The sequence below is a fragment of the Etheostoma spectabile genome, chromosome 4, assembly GCF_008692095.1.
Source record: "Etheostoma spectabile isolate EspeVRDwgs_2016 chromosome 4, UIUC_Espe_1.0, whole genome shotgun sequence".
Taxonomy (NCBI): Eukaryota; Metazoa; Chordata; class Actinopteri; order Perciformes; family Percidae; genus Etheostoma; species Etheostoma spectabile.
In genome coordinates, this window is record NC_045736.1 from 28133631 (window position 1) to 28150130 (window position 16500).

General features: G+C 40.5%; 1 protein-coding gene across 12 annotated transcripts in view; it reads right to left on the bottom strand.

The window, feature by feature from the left end:
* foxp1b (forkhead box P1b) overlaps positions 1-16500 on the bottom strand; it is a 155696-nt gene that overhangs the window by 115308 nt on the left and 23888 nt on the right. For 9 of the 12 annotated variants that reach the window (XM_032512523.1, XM_032512520.1, XM_032512522.1 and 6 more), the window contains one exon: positions 5239-5282. The exons of the other annotated variants lie outside the window; for them this stretch is intronic. The gene's annotated coding sequence lies outside the window, so the exon portion shown is untranslated. The remainder of the gene's footprint in view (positions 1-5238; positions 5283-16500) is intronic. 12 annotated transcript variants of the gene reach the window in all.

The following is a 16500-nucleotide window of genomic DNA, read 5'->3' on the forward strand; positions in this document are numbered from 1 at the left end:
GTTGTTCCTATAGTAAAGGACTGCTCATGTAGTTTACCTGTTGCTCCATTGTATCTGATCCCACAGATGAGTGTGCTACAGATGCTGATTTGTCCCTAATATCACATGTTCAATGTTTAGATATGATATAGTTTCTCCTTTACTGTAATTGATTGAATGAGATGAAAAAAGTTTGTTGTTACTCAGCACTGTCTACATTTTTGGAAGCTCTGCAGCACCAAATCACAACCCAAGGAGCAATACCTTTTCAAAAGTGACCACGATGGCCCGATCCCAAAGTGAGCCCTGAGGACTAAGGACTAAAGACTCACAGACTTAAGTGATCTCAGGTGCTGAGTGACTGAGTGTGTGAGGCCACATGGGCTCAGATAGGTATAAATGGGATTGGGACAGCACTTCACAAGATCACGTTACCTTGGCAACGTTTAATAACAATAGATGTTGCTGACATTTGCCGGTTTGGGTATTTTCATTTTGAGTTGGTTGCTTTCCACACGGGCAAGGCACAGGAGACGACTGACTGATTTAAAAAAAATTTAATTTCTTGTTTTCCAAGCTGGACAACAGGTCCGTTGCATTGTGCATGGTCGTGTGTCGGGCTGTTGTTTACCTTTGTAATTTCCGAATTTTAAATTTACTTTTTTTTTTTAAACTAACAAAAAGTTGGTACAGTTTTTAGATGTTATTTTCCTACGACTGGCAGACAAATGCTTTGTTTGTGTGCTCCATATCCTCCACTCATTGTCCAGTGTGTTATCTCTCTCCCTTTCTCTTTCTTGTTTCATCCCCAGCTCACAGCAGCAAACAGAGTTGTACGCAAATACGAAAAGCCATAATGCACTATATTGTTTGCTGTTAACATTTGAATATTGCAATGGTGTGTTTTAGATCTAGATTCCCAGTGCAATTTCCATACACTGTTCATGCAGAGAGTTAAGTTTGCCCACGTTGCAAGTTAAAGACTTAGAGCCTATTTGCATCTTTTCTACATAATATGGGTACGACACACCATCATTTTCATTATGTTCTGGCTTTATACATACTAACAATGCAAGTTACCTATCCTGATAAATAGCTACTGTACGTGGCCAGTGTCAGAGCCACAGAGCCGAGTATGTGAATCACCCACGTACGTGTCACTTAACCAAATTGGCAAAGCTGATAAGCCATATTTACATAGCAGTGTTTCTGGGCGTGATTACCATCAGAAAAACTTCCCCCCACGCTTTAATGGAAAGTTGGGATATAACTTAATGTGGGTCACAGCTGCCCTCAGGAAAATAGCTCAATTACAGCGGTGCATATAAACACTTATGTTTCTGTCGGAGTAGTAAACAGATGTGAAGTGACATTCTGTAGTACATGATCAGTCAAACAGCTGTTGCTGCACCTTCATTCATTCACTTCTTCCGATGATGGATTCCAATTTCTCACCCATCAAAGCTCAACACGTGGACATACTATTTGCTTAGGGGGCAGTGACAATAGGCAGAATAAGCTACAGAGAATGTCATTAACATGTTCCCTGTGTTAAGCGAACGCCTGCTGCACTTTTACTGCCGCTGTCAGGCCTCTCTATTCTGTTGCAGGACAGTTCTGAAAATCGACACTGTATTACAAACTTCTTTCCAAACTGGAAGAAAAAAAAAGAAACCATAAAGAGCATTCAGAATGATGTCATGTGATGTTATTTTGTCTTAGTGCACTGTGCATTTGTACTCACACAGCGTATTGAAAAGGACATCCCCTTTGGCTATTGTCTCATTGGGAGCCTACCTGTCACACGGCTGATATGACGCTCTTTGAATGCGGCGTGTACATGTGATCAGAGCAGCAGCAAGCACCCAGATGACAAAGTGACTAGGAGTGTCAAAGCAGCACACAAACAGGCCTGTCCTCTCCCAGACAGGAAGCTGGGAGCAGCAGAGGCGCTGCCTTGTCTCATCTGCCAGCAGCGCTCGCTGCCTCCCCGCCTCATCACAGCAACCATGTCTGATGGTGTGCACAACTCCATGCTGGACGGCTGTTTCGATTTCAGCCTGTGTGACACATCTGTTGCTTGTCACGTTGCGTTGTGCCTGTCTGCGAGCTGAGCGTGACCGTGTCAAATGTGCTCCTAATCCTTCTGTCCCGTGTTTACAAACAAGGGCTCGTGCTCACAAACAAGCCAGCATGGTACACATCATGTGGAAGGTCAGGAGGCCTTCTGAGACACTACGTGCACCTGTGCAGCTAGTGTCACAATCCATTAGTCCTGCTGCAAATGTACGGTGTGTAGGCTGTAGAATGTGAGTGCTCTGTATTAAAAGATGCATTATGTGCTAATGAACCCTGTATGAAATCTTAAGTAAAAGTCAGACACAATTTGTGTGTTGATTGTGTATAATAGGGGAAAAGAAAAAGGTATAGGTCTTGGTCACTTTATTATCCTTTAAGTATTCCCCATCATTGTACACTGCCTACTGAAAGTCAATTATCTCCCTCCCATGTCTAATTGAGAAAGTTTGCAACAGCTGTAAATCAAATCTCCATCAAAGGTGCATTCAGAACAATGTGCTCTTTATGGGCTTTTAAAGTACCTTGCAGGAGCATTTCACAGAACTACCAAAATCAAGGATACTCTATGCCAGACTCCCACTGTCAGCTTAAATACATGAGCAATGACCATGGCTAATTGGATCCATCCCATCCATCCATCTATGAAGTACACATGCTATATCAGCGAAAATCAAACGACATTCTTTCAATCTGTGTGAGGCAAGCCCAGCACTAAAGCCAGAAAGGTATTTATTAATGGGATGTTACAGTAGCTTAGGACGGGCGCAAGTGCTTCATTTCTATGCCCTTGTCTTTCCAATCAATATTCAAAAGTGCCTTGTAATTACACATTTAGGATTCATTTACATGCAAAGTGCCAGTGTGGCAATAAATTGCAGTGAAAAGTTCTGTCTGGGAATTTTTTTCCTCTCTATTTTTCTATTATACTATTTTGGTTATCTATTTTATTTTTTATTACGTCTAAATATTTTTGATAAACATACTGATTTCTTTCTCTGTAAAACTCAAAAATAACAGCAAAACGGGAAAACGAAGCATCTACATGAACAATTTGCATGAGTACCAAACCCCAGCCTGTTATGTAAATGCAATCCCTCTTAAGAGGGTGGGGAAAAATTTGAGATGGCTCATTTACATTGTCAAATAACACAACACTCATACTTTCCATTTACTATCAAACTGTTTTTCAAAAGCGCTAACCTGGAAACGATCTGTGTGCGTGTGTGTGTGTGTTTAGTTCCTCACCACCAAGTCAATGTTAAAATACTGCTGAAATGGGGCTGGGTGGTATACAACATGATTGAACACCGTGACTGCCGTTCTGACCGGCTTCGTCAGACCACAAGACAACACGTAGCAGTGCTGGCACGCCAGGGAGGCACAACGCTCTAATATATTCAAAAAGGGATCATTTACTTAAGGCTTGCATCCAAGGATCAGTCTGGCCTTCATTAGCCTCAATCTGACACGGATGTGAACAACATGTTGGCTTGCCACATGAACACTGCCCCTCCTCCTGCCGAACCCCAAACACTCAACTCCTCCTCCCTTCTCTGAGACCTGCACAGCAAATTCCTCTGGAAATATCACCGGTTGTTAGCATTCCAGAGAGAATTTTACATGGGTGTACACTCAGGCCTTAATTAGAGACACTATTTGATCATTCAGCAGCTGGGCTTTATTAAAAATACGGGTTCACATCGCCCTACAGTCACCCCTGGCTCAGTGTGAAAGAGTCTATGAAACCAGAATATGCATATTCATTGCTTGATACATAGGATCCCTGTACGGGAAACCTCCCTCCCATCAAAGCAGTATTTACACTCAGTTTAGAACAACATTGGCGTTTCCCTGGATATTTTCTCTGTGTCATCCACCTCTGATATCAAGCGGGCAGATGGATTTAGTGTTTTTATTCTTCTATTTTTTTTATTTTGAAAAGCTGTCCGGAGAAATGTCTCACTAAATTTCCCATGATGGTCTAAATGCTATTTCAGAGCTTATTTCTTATCCAAAAATACCCAAATAAGTTATATATAACTCCTAATTACATAACATATATTTAAACCAATAGTGTGCAACTATTTTATATTAGTGAACGTCCGAGTTGACGCAAAGCTAAATAAGCCCATCATCTCCACCAAACTCTCAAAATGGTGTGGTCCGGTAACATTCACGCGCAGAAATTAGAGTTATAAGTTTTACATCACCGCTGAGAAAAAACAGCAACAATGGTGACGTTGGAGACAAAGAGGACATCAAAAACTACAAGCTAATTACCTCTTCTGAGGAGTCCATCATGTATTCTTTAATCCACCTTTTCCTCCTTCAGCTACAGGAAACTGGTGGAGGAGGGGTGGGGTTGGTGTGTGACCACCGAAGACTCACGTCATGCAGATAGTGTTGTTGTCATTACTTAGAATTCCTTACGGGGGCGAAAGAAACTACACACTATAGCTTTGAATAATAATCAAACGCAACCTCAAATAAAAAATAAAAAACATAACCCTTTACTAAGGCCCACTCAAAGCCTCAACCTAAATGTCAGCTCAGAGCCTGAGCTACATCAACCTGAAAAAGAACTGAAGAGATGTAGACTATTTCTGACCAAGGTCAACAGGGACTATAAAACAAACACCGGGTTTAAGGTGAAGTCTGCTCTCCGTGAAGGTTAGCCATGTTTTCTGTTTACACTACAATGCAGGCTTTGAAATTGTTTTGCGGTGTGGAGTCTGCCCAGGGTCATTGTTTGTTTTTGACGTGTTTATACACCACACAAGGAGTAATGACTTCTAGGATAGTCAGAGGGTGCAGACATGATCCAGCACACTATCTGAAATTTTCTTCACTTTTAAGGTTCCCAGGCGACTTTTAACACCGAGAAGACTCGCACACTGACTCAACCTTGTTGTTGTCGCCATGTCCAGCGTCATTCAAATGGGATGTAAATATGTAACTGCATCAGGAAATGAGGTAAATCGGTTACTATGCAAAACCTGCCTTATCATTTAGTTGTACTCAAACTCATAGCAATTTCCATTTATAATGCCCTTCTGTGAAAAGACATTCACATCCAAGTTGGCCAAAAGTTAAAGTAATGATGCAAAAAGCTAATACAGGAATAGTGTTTCTGTGTTAACCGCCTTGAACCATCTACGGACGTGCATGAGAAGAACTTACTTTGATCTCTGGCCCCACAGGATGTCACCACTGGAGTCTCCCGGCTGGACCGGTGAGGAGCAGATAGAAGGGGAGGAGAAAAGAAGAGGAGAGGGGGTAGGAAGGTGGGCATGGTAGAAAGGGAGGAGGAGAAACAGTGGAAATTATTTGAATCATGGTAACTAAAAAAATTTTTTTTTATTAAAGACCTCATATTATGCTAATTTTCAGGTTCATAATTGTATTTAAGGGTTGTATAGAATAGGTTTACATGGTTTAATTTTTAAAAAACACTATAATTTTGTCATGATGCGGCTCCTCTTTTCACCCTGTGTGTTGAGCTCTCCGTTTTCGCTACGGAGTGAGACATCTTACTTCTGTTCCATCTTTGTTGGGAGTCGCACATGCACAGTAGCTAGGTTAGGACTATTAACCAGTCAGAAGCAGCGTAGAGCGGGCCCTGACAAGCAAGCTAGTGTGATCCAAAACAAAAGGTAACCTATGGCTTCGGCTCCGTCGTACAAGTTCGAACCCGAGCTTGATTCCTAAACACAGGCAGAACAACCGGAACAAGCCTCTTAGACTGGAGCAAGACATTTCAGAGTGGTAAGTTATTTAAAAACACATTGGTCTTTTATACGTAAGGTTTTAATTCTGCACTGTCTTCTGGACATGGCGCTACAACTATCTGAACTCATCGGGCCTCCGCTTTGATTAGCTTGGTTTGAGGGTTTGCCACACTAGCAGCTAGGCGAGCATTATAGCGTGTGTTACAAAATGACATCAAAGTGACGCACGTTTATCACGGAAGTAAAGGCTGGACTACAACAGAGCTGTTAGGTGAACAGTGTTTTCGGGTGGAGATGGAAAGTCCCTTTGGGGTGGACTTTGTAAACCTATTACATGCACAATAAAGATATCAACACAAATAAGGAAAGGTAAAAAGCCCAAAAACACACAATGTAAGCACATTAAATACTAACAGTGAAGTCCTCACAGATGCTTTTTGGGTGATAATGTGTGTGAGTGTACACACACACACACACACACACACACATGCTTCTCAGAGTATGAGAGCAATAGTGGAGAAAACAAAACAGGTCACTTTTAAATGAATATTCATAATAGTAGAATTAAATATGGTTCACAGTGTACCCCCGCCCCCCTTATATATACACACACACACACACACACACCGGTATGGGATATATATTTAGCATCTTAAACGACAACTCTCTTGATTAAACAAATAATGACACATTACAAAAAGTGTAATTGGGTCCAAATTAATTGGAAAACTGCCCTAATTGCATTTAAACACTGCTCCTTTCCAACCTTAGAGCAAGCACATTTTAATTACTCGCTTCTGAAGGCTGAATCCCTATAGTGTTGATGGACAAATAAAATAATAATTCAAGTTAGGGCTGAGTGATTTATCTATAGGTTATTGATATTGATATACGAGACTAGATATTGTCTTAAACTTTGGATATCGTAATATGACAAGAGTTTTGTCTTTCTAATTTTAATGGCCGCATTACAGTAAAGTGATGTCATTTTCTGAACTTATCAGACTGTTGTAGCTGTTCTATTATTTGCCTTTACCCACTTGGTCATAATATCCATATTACCAATGATTATTTATCAAAAATCTCATTTTAAATATTTTGTGAATGCAATAGTCAACCCTACAATATTGTCGCAATATAGCCATCAATGTAAGTTGTAAAAAAAAATATTGTGATATTTAATTTTCTCCATATCACATAGTTCTAGTGCAAGTTTTACAGCCCACTTTAAGTGTTTTTATTCAATATGAATGAAGGTTAAGTATCCTGAAATAACTTCAGGGTATGAAACTGCCATTTTCAAATCACCACAGATTAGCACTCAGCCTCTTAAAGCTGAGCTCTGTCATTCAGTCCCACTGCCCGACTGCCCCGTGGCCCTTCACCTTAACTCCTTCCCCTTCGTTTGCAAACACAGAGGAAAGAAACAGCAAAATGTGTTTCCTGAAAGGGAGGAGAGGTGGAAAAAGCCCATCCTGTCCCGAGTATCCCTGCCGCCACACCAGAGCCGTCGCCACTGGCCTTTCTGCAAAGGCAGCAAAAGTTCCCCGAGAGGGGAGTGACTGCCAACTCAAACAGGGCTCAGTCTCCCCTCTGTGGGCGGCCGGCCGCCCATGTGGGCCTGCGCTGGACCTGCGCTGGGCTTCCTGAGGGCTCGCTGCAGCTGGAGCACTTTGAATAAAGGTAACAGCAATGTCACAGCTACTGTAAACTTGCTAGGCTGCTCCTGTCAGCAGGACGCTCCCAATCAAAGCAGAAACAACCCCACCTCAAACACAACGCATTTTTTTCTTATTTTTCCACCAACTCCAAACTTCCCACGAATTACAAAGAGAGCACACAGGCGAGAGGGCAACCACTGTTCCCTGATCTCGCCAAACAAAATGCCAAGAGACCGGGAGTGACATTCAGCTCTGGGGTTTAAAAATACGAGCAATTTGAAAATGATTAGAGTCTTATTTTATTGTTGAGCGCCTGACACAGGAGAGGAAACCAGAACAATCAAGCCGACTGCCTTTTTTTTCTGCTGAATTTAGAAACACTAATTAGTTTTGCTCTCGTAAAGCCAACCTGAAAACGACCAATTAGAAAGTGAAAATGAGACGTGCAGAGGAAACAAGAACTTGTCATTTCTACCGTTTTAAGTCCCATATGCACAACTTGACTGTGATGACTTTTACACACACACACACACACACACACACACACACACACACACAAACACACAAACACACAAACACACACACACACACACACACGATGATTGGCATGCCGCCTACTAAACCTGATGTCACGTACACACTATGACCAGTTAATGGTACTTTACGTCAAATTGCATTTTGCTTAGTTAGAAGGAAACCATTACAGATCTGTATGGCCACATCAAACCCAGGCTGTGCAGCATGGGCCTGCAGATGTCTGAAGTACCAGGCTGGGGAGAGGATACAGCCCACCAGGCTGACCACAGCAGCTGGTTTCAGCTATAGACCTACCAGGGCCAAACTGTTACCCCCTCACAGGTGCCTTCTTCCTATGCATTTCCTCTTTCAAGGGTACTGGAATAATTCCTCTGCATGTAAAACTGTTTCAAACTAACAGTGGGGGCTAGTACCTTCATGTGCTTATAGTTCATGCACATAGAGTACTTTCCACCTGCTAAGTGGTTCATGTTTAGCAAGTCATTCGAAATTAACGAACAACTTGCATGAAAATTATCTTCAGGAATTTCACTGTTATTCCCCAAGCAAACAGTGGCAAGCGTTTCATCACTGTCGGACCGAAGACGGATGGGCTGTCAGTGCCTTCCCTTGTCCAAGATCCAGCTCCTGGGCTGGGAAGTGGCTAAAAAAGGCCGGGGCTACGCTTTCCACGCCTGCGCCTTTTACTGGGAGTAATTCTCAGATGCCAGGTCGCTGCCAACGTCCTTGCAGCCAATGGCAGAGAGGCCAGTAAGTTCACATTAACTGCAGAGTGTAACTGCTCTGAACATCTGCTCATGAATGAGAGCGCTGCCCACTAACTCAGCGAGTTGAGGCCCACTGATGAAAAATTCAACGTTCTCCTGGCTGGCACGCTTGTTTTGCACAATTCTCCTGAGCCCCCAGAATTATATTAAGAGAATTTTAGCACGGCCTGGTCTATCTGAGAGAACAGCTGGCACTGAAAAGGGATCTGCTGCTCGGCGAGAGCTCAGGGACTTCACACGGGATCTGCCTTCTCCTATACCATTTGTCCTTGAAGGAAAAAAAAAAAAAAAATCAGTGTCAAGCACCCAGGTAATAATAAGAAAGCAGAGGCTACATTTAGCTGATTACACCACCCGTGTGAGCTACGGAGGACGGGGCATAACCAATGAAGACATGAATCGATATGGAGTGGAAAGAGAAGACAGAGGGGCAATTGTGACAATAAGTAGCTCCCTCAGGAGACCTATTCACTATACCTCTCCTTTGTCTGGCTTGTTTAGCTCATTAGATAGTTAACTAGGAAGGATCTGCCCCCAACCCTACAATACGGAAACAGTCTAATCAGAAGCAGTCTGTTCAGGGGGCGACTACATCAAAGATTTTGGAAAAGTATGAAGGCAGTCCCACAATTCTGTCCTTCATTTGCTGCAATTATGTGCCTCATAAGTTTGTGATATTACTGGAGAGACAAAATGTAAAAGCTACTTTCCTATATATGAAATCAGAAAATCCTAACTGTTATTACAGTGACATGAACGGACAAATGATTTCCTCTAAAGATGATGAAATAGTCTCTCAGTTTAAAAATGTTAAGTTTAAGGAAGTGATGACTCCTAGCAAACACTAAGAATAAAAGATTACCACACACAGTAATTTCACTTCCGTCTTTCAGTGAAATACAGTTAACAGATTCCTATATGTCAGCACAGAACACAACCTGAGAGAAACTTTTCATCTCATTTTTTTTTTCTTTTTTTTTTTAAATCTTAATCTTGGTTTCTGAACGGAGCCCCGGAGGTGACATGGAGGGAGAAAAAAAACATGAAGAAAATGAAAAAAAAGACATGTACTTATATATATTTATATATATACACAACTAGTTGATGCAGATTTACATAACTTCTGTCAAACTGAATAGGGTTAATAAAATAACCCCGATACATGCTTTAAATGCAGAGAAGCTCAGGGATCATTTGTGCATTGTGTTTGGGAGTGCAGCATTATTAGAGCCTTTTTGGGTAAAAGTGACTAATATTACATAAATAATTCTATCCTTGACTATTCCTCTGGATACAAAAATGATTTTGCTAAACTTCTATCTAAAGAACCTTAAACTAAATCACCAGCAGCGTAAATTTATAGATTTTGCTGCATCATAAGCTAAAAGAATGATAGCTCTTAGCTGGAAAAGGTCTGATACACCAGTTATCTGGAAAATGTAACTTTTATGTGTAAAGTACAGTAATGTATATTTGGTATTTTGGGTACCTTGCAATATTTGTTGTGCATTTAGATTGACTCTTGTCTGATACCATTGTGTATTTTTGTAATGGAGAAGAGTGTTCTGTTTCTGGATGTGTTGGGGTGGGAAATAATTGTGTTGAACTGAAATAGTGTTTCTCTGTAAACTGTCTAGTATAATCAAAATTAAAAAACACACTGTTCAAAAACAAAATACGTGTACTGGCAACAAACACTTTTGCGTGACCTTGCCTTTGTGTTGCAAGATCTTGAGTTTTGTTTGCAAGATCTTGACTTTGACATGGAGGAAGACAAAAAAAAACATCTCGACTTTCAAACTCGAGATCACTAGTTTAGTTTTTGTCCCCAGTACATGTTTTTTTTTTTCCCCTCCATGTCACCTCTGTGGCTCCGTAGCTTCTTGATCTTCTATACAATGCACTGAATGATGTGGAAATGATAGCAATTGCGCCCCCATCCCCCAAAAGACGTATTCTGTGAATGTAATATTGCCATTGAAAACCAAGAGGATGTCTGGAGAGAAGCTCATTCAGCTGGTGACAAATGACAGCACTTTGTCTTCCTGACAAGATCCCTCCTTCATCAAATGTCCAACTTCACATGGAAATAGGAAATCACACATTATCACACTGACAAACAATTACTACCATGTCATTAGCGGCAACCCTGGGCCTGAAACCATTAAGAAAACACAATGTTGCGCACCACGCTAACCATCAGAAGACACACAGGATGTCGATGAAAAGACACTGATAAATCAGTCATGACACAAACAACCTGATGTTTACAGTTTGGGAAGGGTCTAAAATGGTGGAAATGAGGGGTGAGAACAATCCTTTGTGCCAACTAAATAAATCCCAAGATAATCAAGAGGAATCAAAAGTTCCTCATCTCCGAATAAAGATTCATGTCTTTGTGATTACAGAGCAGTGCTTGCCTTATATTAAAAGTCAACACTTTAGAGGAGTTTCTCTCCAAGTGACTTAATCAGATACAAAGCATTAGTATCTTTTTTAATACATCTCCCAGTGTCAGCCAGCAAATGAAAAAGCTAGCCTCTGTAAATATGACTGCTTACTTCTAACACAAACATTGTTGACACCTAATGTAATTTCAGCGGGACATCCAAGTGAAAGCACACCGGGGTAATATAATGCTCTTAATGAGAATTCCTTCCAGCTTGAGACCTTGGCAAGATAGCCATAATGCATGGCTTCTCTTTTTAATAAAATAATTGTTACAGTTATTAAAGATGAATCTCATCACAGTCGAGATGACAAAATAATTCATTACCAAAACCAAGGCTTTAAATAGCTGCAAATTATAAAAGCCCCCCCACCCCCACCCCCACCCGTTGAAAATACACTTCCAGATAAATGGGTTCGTTACTTCGTATAAATATTGGATATATGCTGCCCTTGAAAGGAAAGAAATATTGCAACTGTCCATTCCGACATTTACAGACACATCATAAACCTTGAATCAATACTACAGGAAAACCTATCAAAAAACAACAACAAACTATAATTTATTTTCCAATATCATATATTCTAGTTTTAACTCGTCGAACTGTGGCTGAATCATTTGTTTTATAATCACACAAATCTTTAAGGAACATCTAAAGCTTGGCCTACTGTATATTTTTATGTATTGCTGATATTTGCATTACAGTCATAACAATGTGTTTCTATATTAAATCTACATTCAATATCTATCAATACTTTCATTATGTCCACTTACATGCCTAATGGTGGTTACTATACCTGAACATGCAAACACACACTACACATATTGTGCGATACATACTTTCACTTCCCTTTTTCTTGCATTAATTTCTGAATTGTTTATACTATATTACTTATCAGATCAAATAGCGGTATCTTAACGTATGATCATGAACTAATAAATGGATTAATCTAAATTGACATCAGGCTATGTCAGCAGTAAATATAGCCACATGGTAACACCAATACTAATAGTTAGTCTTTTGGAGCCTGCAGTGTTCCTTCTAACAGGACCTCCATGTGTGAAACAGAGAAAACGCTGAAACACGTTTGTACAAACTCTCCCTTCCTCCCCCCTCACCTTACCGTTCACAGCTCTCTTTCAGCTTTATTTATGTATTCAAAAGAGATAATTTACAGTGATGGCATGGAAACTTCCCAGCATGCCTTTTAACCTGTCGTTTTTCACTCTCTCCGCAGCAGGATGTCCAGAGGAAATGCTTTATTAAGATCCTGCCGACATGAAGAGCTGCTGTGACTTACTGGTGCATTACTGTCTAAAAGGCAAAGTTATTTAGACCAATAAAAGGCTAATATATTGTTTGAGTGGAATTACACATAAGTTATCCCTGCCTTAATAACATCACCGCAACCCCTGATGTTGTTTAGATCAATAAAGCCCATTAAAGTACAGACCTCAAGCGCAGATAAGGCTGGACTGCCACAGCAAAATACTGCTCTCTGGCATCTGAGAGAGTAGAGGTCTTTCGCAAGCAAACAAAAAGTGGGCAAAATGAGAAAAACACTTCAAACTTAATACCATAACAACTTTAAATCCAATAAAGTTCATTGTCTGTTATATGGAGCCTTCTGGTCTACTGGCAAGGCAGATAAACAAGGAAAAAAAGATGGTAATGGATGTTAGATCTTAGATCTTAGTCGGACAAAGCAAAGAAAAGGTGTATGGTGGTGGTGGTAGTGGGGGGGGGGGGGGCAGTGCATAAACACATGTTTATGCACAGATGGGCAGGGACAAAAAGAGAAAATGTACAAATGGGTGAAAGTAATCAACAAAACAAGAAGAAAGTCACTGTCTGGGTATACGGACAGAACATAAGGTCATCAGACAGTATATCCCAGGATTGGAAATGTGGTTTTCCATCATGCTGGGCTCATTCTTAGCAGTGTCCACCAGGTGATGCACTAAATCATCTGTGCAGCAACTGTCCATCAGCCCCTGAGGTGTGATGACCAGTCTGGCCCTGCCCCAAGTGTGTGTGTGTGTGTGTGTGTGTGTGTGTGTGTGTGTGTGTGTGTGTGTGTGTACATTCGCTTTTGGGATAGAGTGCAGACAGTGTTCACGTGCACTTGTAAATTGCAGCACACCAGAGACACCACAGTTCTCCACAGGAAACCACAGGAAACAGTTTTGACGCTATCTCTATGAGCACGCAAAATGACAAACAAGATTGTTATTATATATTTTTTTTTTTAGTACAGCTTGTCCCCTATGGCTTATACACTGTCAAAAGGAAGTTTACAGACACCACAAAGCTAATCAAGTGGGGAAACTGCACTCACAACAGAAACAACCACTTTAAAAGTGCTCACATCACTGTGTATTTCAGTGAGATGACCACTCTGATTCGTTACTCATCCTTTTTATTCCTTTCTTCTTCTTTTGAATTGATTACAACAACCAGGCAATATTGTTCTTACATTAACTTTACCCTAATAATGGAGATCCCAGTTTAATTATTTTCTTCACATACAATAACATTTGACAAGTTGAAACTTCTCTCAGCTTGGTGCCTATATGGAGCCAGAGTGCAATCCTGTCATTTTCAGACAGAGGCAGAATAGCAGTGTGACTGCAGGCTTGCATTTCAAATATTTTTTTTAAAAAGCAGCTCAATCTATGAATCAAGCTAGACAAAAGCAGATCAAACAAATGCAACAGAGTGATCTTGAAGAAGTCCAAAGAAGTATTTCTTAAACACAACATCTCAGTACAAGACCTTTAAAACGAAAAGAAGATACAGAGACAGGGCAGAAGACACACTAACACACACAGACACAGACACAGACACACACACACAGCTGTAATGATTGTGAATAATATCCCTGCAAAATGATCAACTCTGACAATGTAATATTACCCAACAATAAATACATCATGGACACAAAAAGAGGAGAAAAGAAAGAAGAGGAATAAAAAGCAGATAAGAGAGACGATCTTCTACCAGCTCCAAGTGACAGCATAAATAAAGTGTGGCACATATTTTACCTTCTTCAATTATCTGCCTTTTGACATGTAAGCTGAGCACAGTGTAATTAACATCTCAGGAGATAATGGGGTCGCTACTCACTGATCAATCTCACACATATATTATTTGCATTTTACCAATCCAACCTCCTGTTATCCTAGGAAGGATATATTCCACAACAGAATTTGTGTCTCTCTTTTTTGGTTTGGGGCATTTAATGGAACTCTGGTAATAGGACTAATGACTCATCCAATTAACAAATCTTTTCCGATACACGCAAGAAGTTACCATGTTGTCATTATCAATTACAGAAAGCAACACGAGACACAAAAAAAATGGACAGAAACATTGAGGATTATCTACGATTGTCCTCTCTGTGCCTTTAAAAGTAAGAGACGTTGTAGCTGCACCCTCTGACCTGAGAGAAACACTTAACAGTACAATCGGGTGTCGATTTGGCCTTTTCAGTGTTGGCCAAATTCACTTGGTTTTGAACAGGATTAGTTTCCACTTATTTACTCCAATTAAAACAAATATTACAGATTCACTCAAACCTTCTACCAGCTTTGAATGTGCATGCAATTTACATTGGCTGTCCATTGCTGTCAGTCCTTCTATACTTATGATTTCATGTCAGGCTGAACAGTACATTTAATCAAACCAAATCAAATCAATCTGACTAGTGTACACAAAGTCCAGAATAGGGAAACAGTATCACAACAGGCGTTGCAATACTTTAAAGCTCTTAAATTAGCTTTAAAGAAGGAGCATGTACAGTATGACATGTTCTACTGAACATACAGTCAACCCATATTGACCACTTAATAAAACTGCTCTCACAGATAATCTCTGAGTTCCAAACGAATGCTAATTATTTCTCCTTCAGGCCAATAGCCAGATGCCTTTGAACAAACCTCAAAGAGATTTATGTTGTCTATGTTACGTTGTGTTGCTTCTGTCAGGTCCAAAGCTAAGTGTCTGTACCCTGGCACACAGCTAAACCACAGGTGCAGGGGGGGTACATTACAGTAAGAGCAATATTTTAATACATTAAGGGGATAAACCACACTTCCTCTTTAGGAGACTGAACTGAAAAAAGTGTGTAATAACTGTGTCCCTGTAAGAACAACTGCTGCTTAAGTTGCATCACTCACAGATCTCTTAATAGTATTTGGGCTGTGGTGTTACACCTCAAGACTGAGCGTAATACTTCCCATTATTTGGTAATACTACTAGCCTGCTACGCCTCCTTTGTTAGCGTCACACATGATTCTGTCACTCAAAATGAAGCTGTTTAATGTGAAGGACATGGAACTGTAAAATAAAATACTCTTGAAGTGATTACTATGCAAGCAAGGTAAGCTAAAAGTTGACTTGATTAAATGTATTCAAAAGTAGGTCAATCTAAACAACTTGTCAGGAGTTCAGTCTGAAACATTATAAAGACAAGATTTTAGGCAGATGTTCAAGCTTCTTTTTAATTATTGTGCATTTCAGATGGGATGCCCTGTTCCACCATAACTGTCAAATTAAATTGATGGAGAAAAGAAAAAAAGACTCTCCCATCCCCCCAGTAAAACCTAAAGAACTTCTAGCAAAGACATTGCTGGCTTTCTACAGTCTGTTTTGACTATACAGACACCAATATAAAAAAGGTCAAAACCTTTGAAAAATCCATAAACTGCAGTGGGCAAAACAGATACAAGAGGTGATCAAAAAGAAGTAACCATAAGAAAATCACTGCTGTTGTTGCTGCAGGGAGTGTTAAAATCTGTACTTTAAGTGTATTATTAACTCAAAGCTGCCTGGACACGCGGGGGCTGTTTTACAATTTAGGCTTTAACAGATGTGCGTTTTATGTAGCAGGTTCTCCAGAGTTTAGATGCCGCTGTCCACATAGATGAGGCCGTAAGGCAGGTCATAAAACCTGCCTTTGAAACTTTGGGAGAATTAATGCCGACATGACAGCTAGTGGGCAGAGATCTGTATGGCTCACCTTTTCAGCACACTCGCATGCTTGCGCATGCTCAACATCCCACAAGATGAAAGCCAGGGATGGCCAGGGTAAAACGTACGACATGTTCAAGTCTGGATAATGAAGTCACATTTCCAGCATATCTACTCTTGGGTGGTATGACATAATTTTGCCCACACTTGCATCTTTAAAATGAGCAGTTTACTGTAATGTGAATACTGTATTGTAGGGTGACGACAAAGGTAATTGTACTGCAACCACAGCGTACAGTATAATTACTGGGATTTACACACCCTCCTC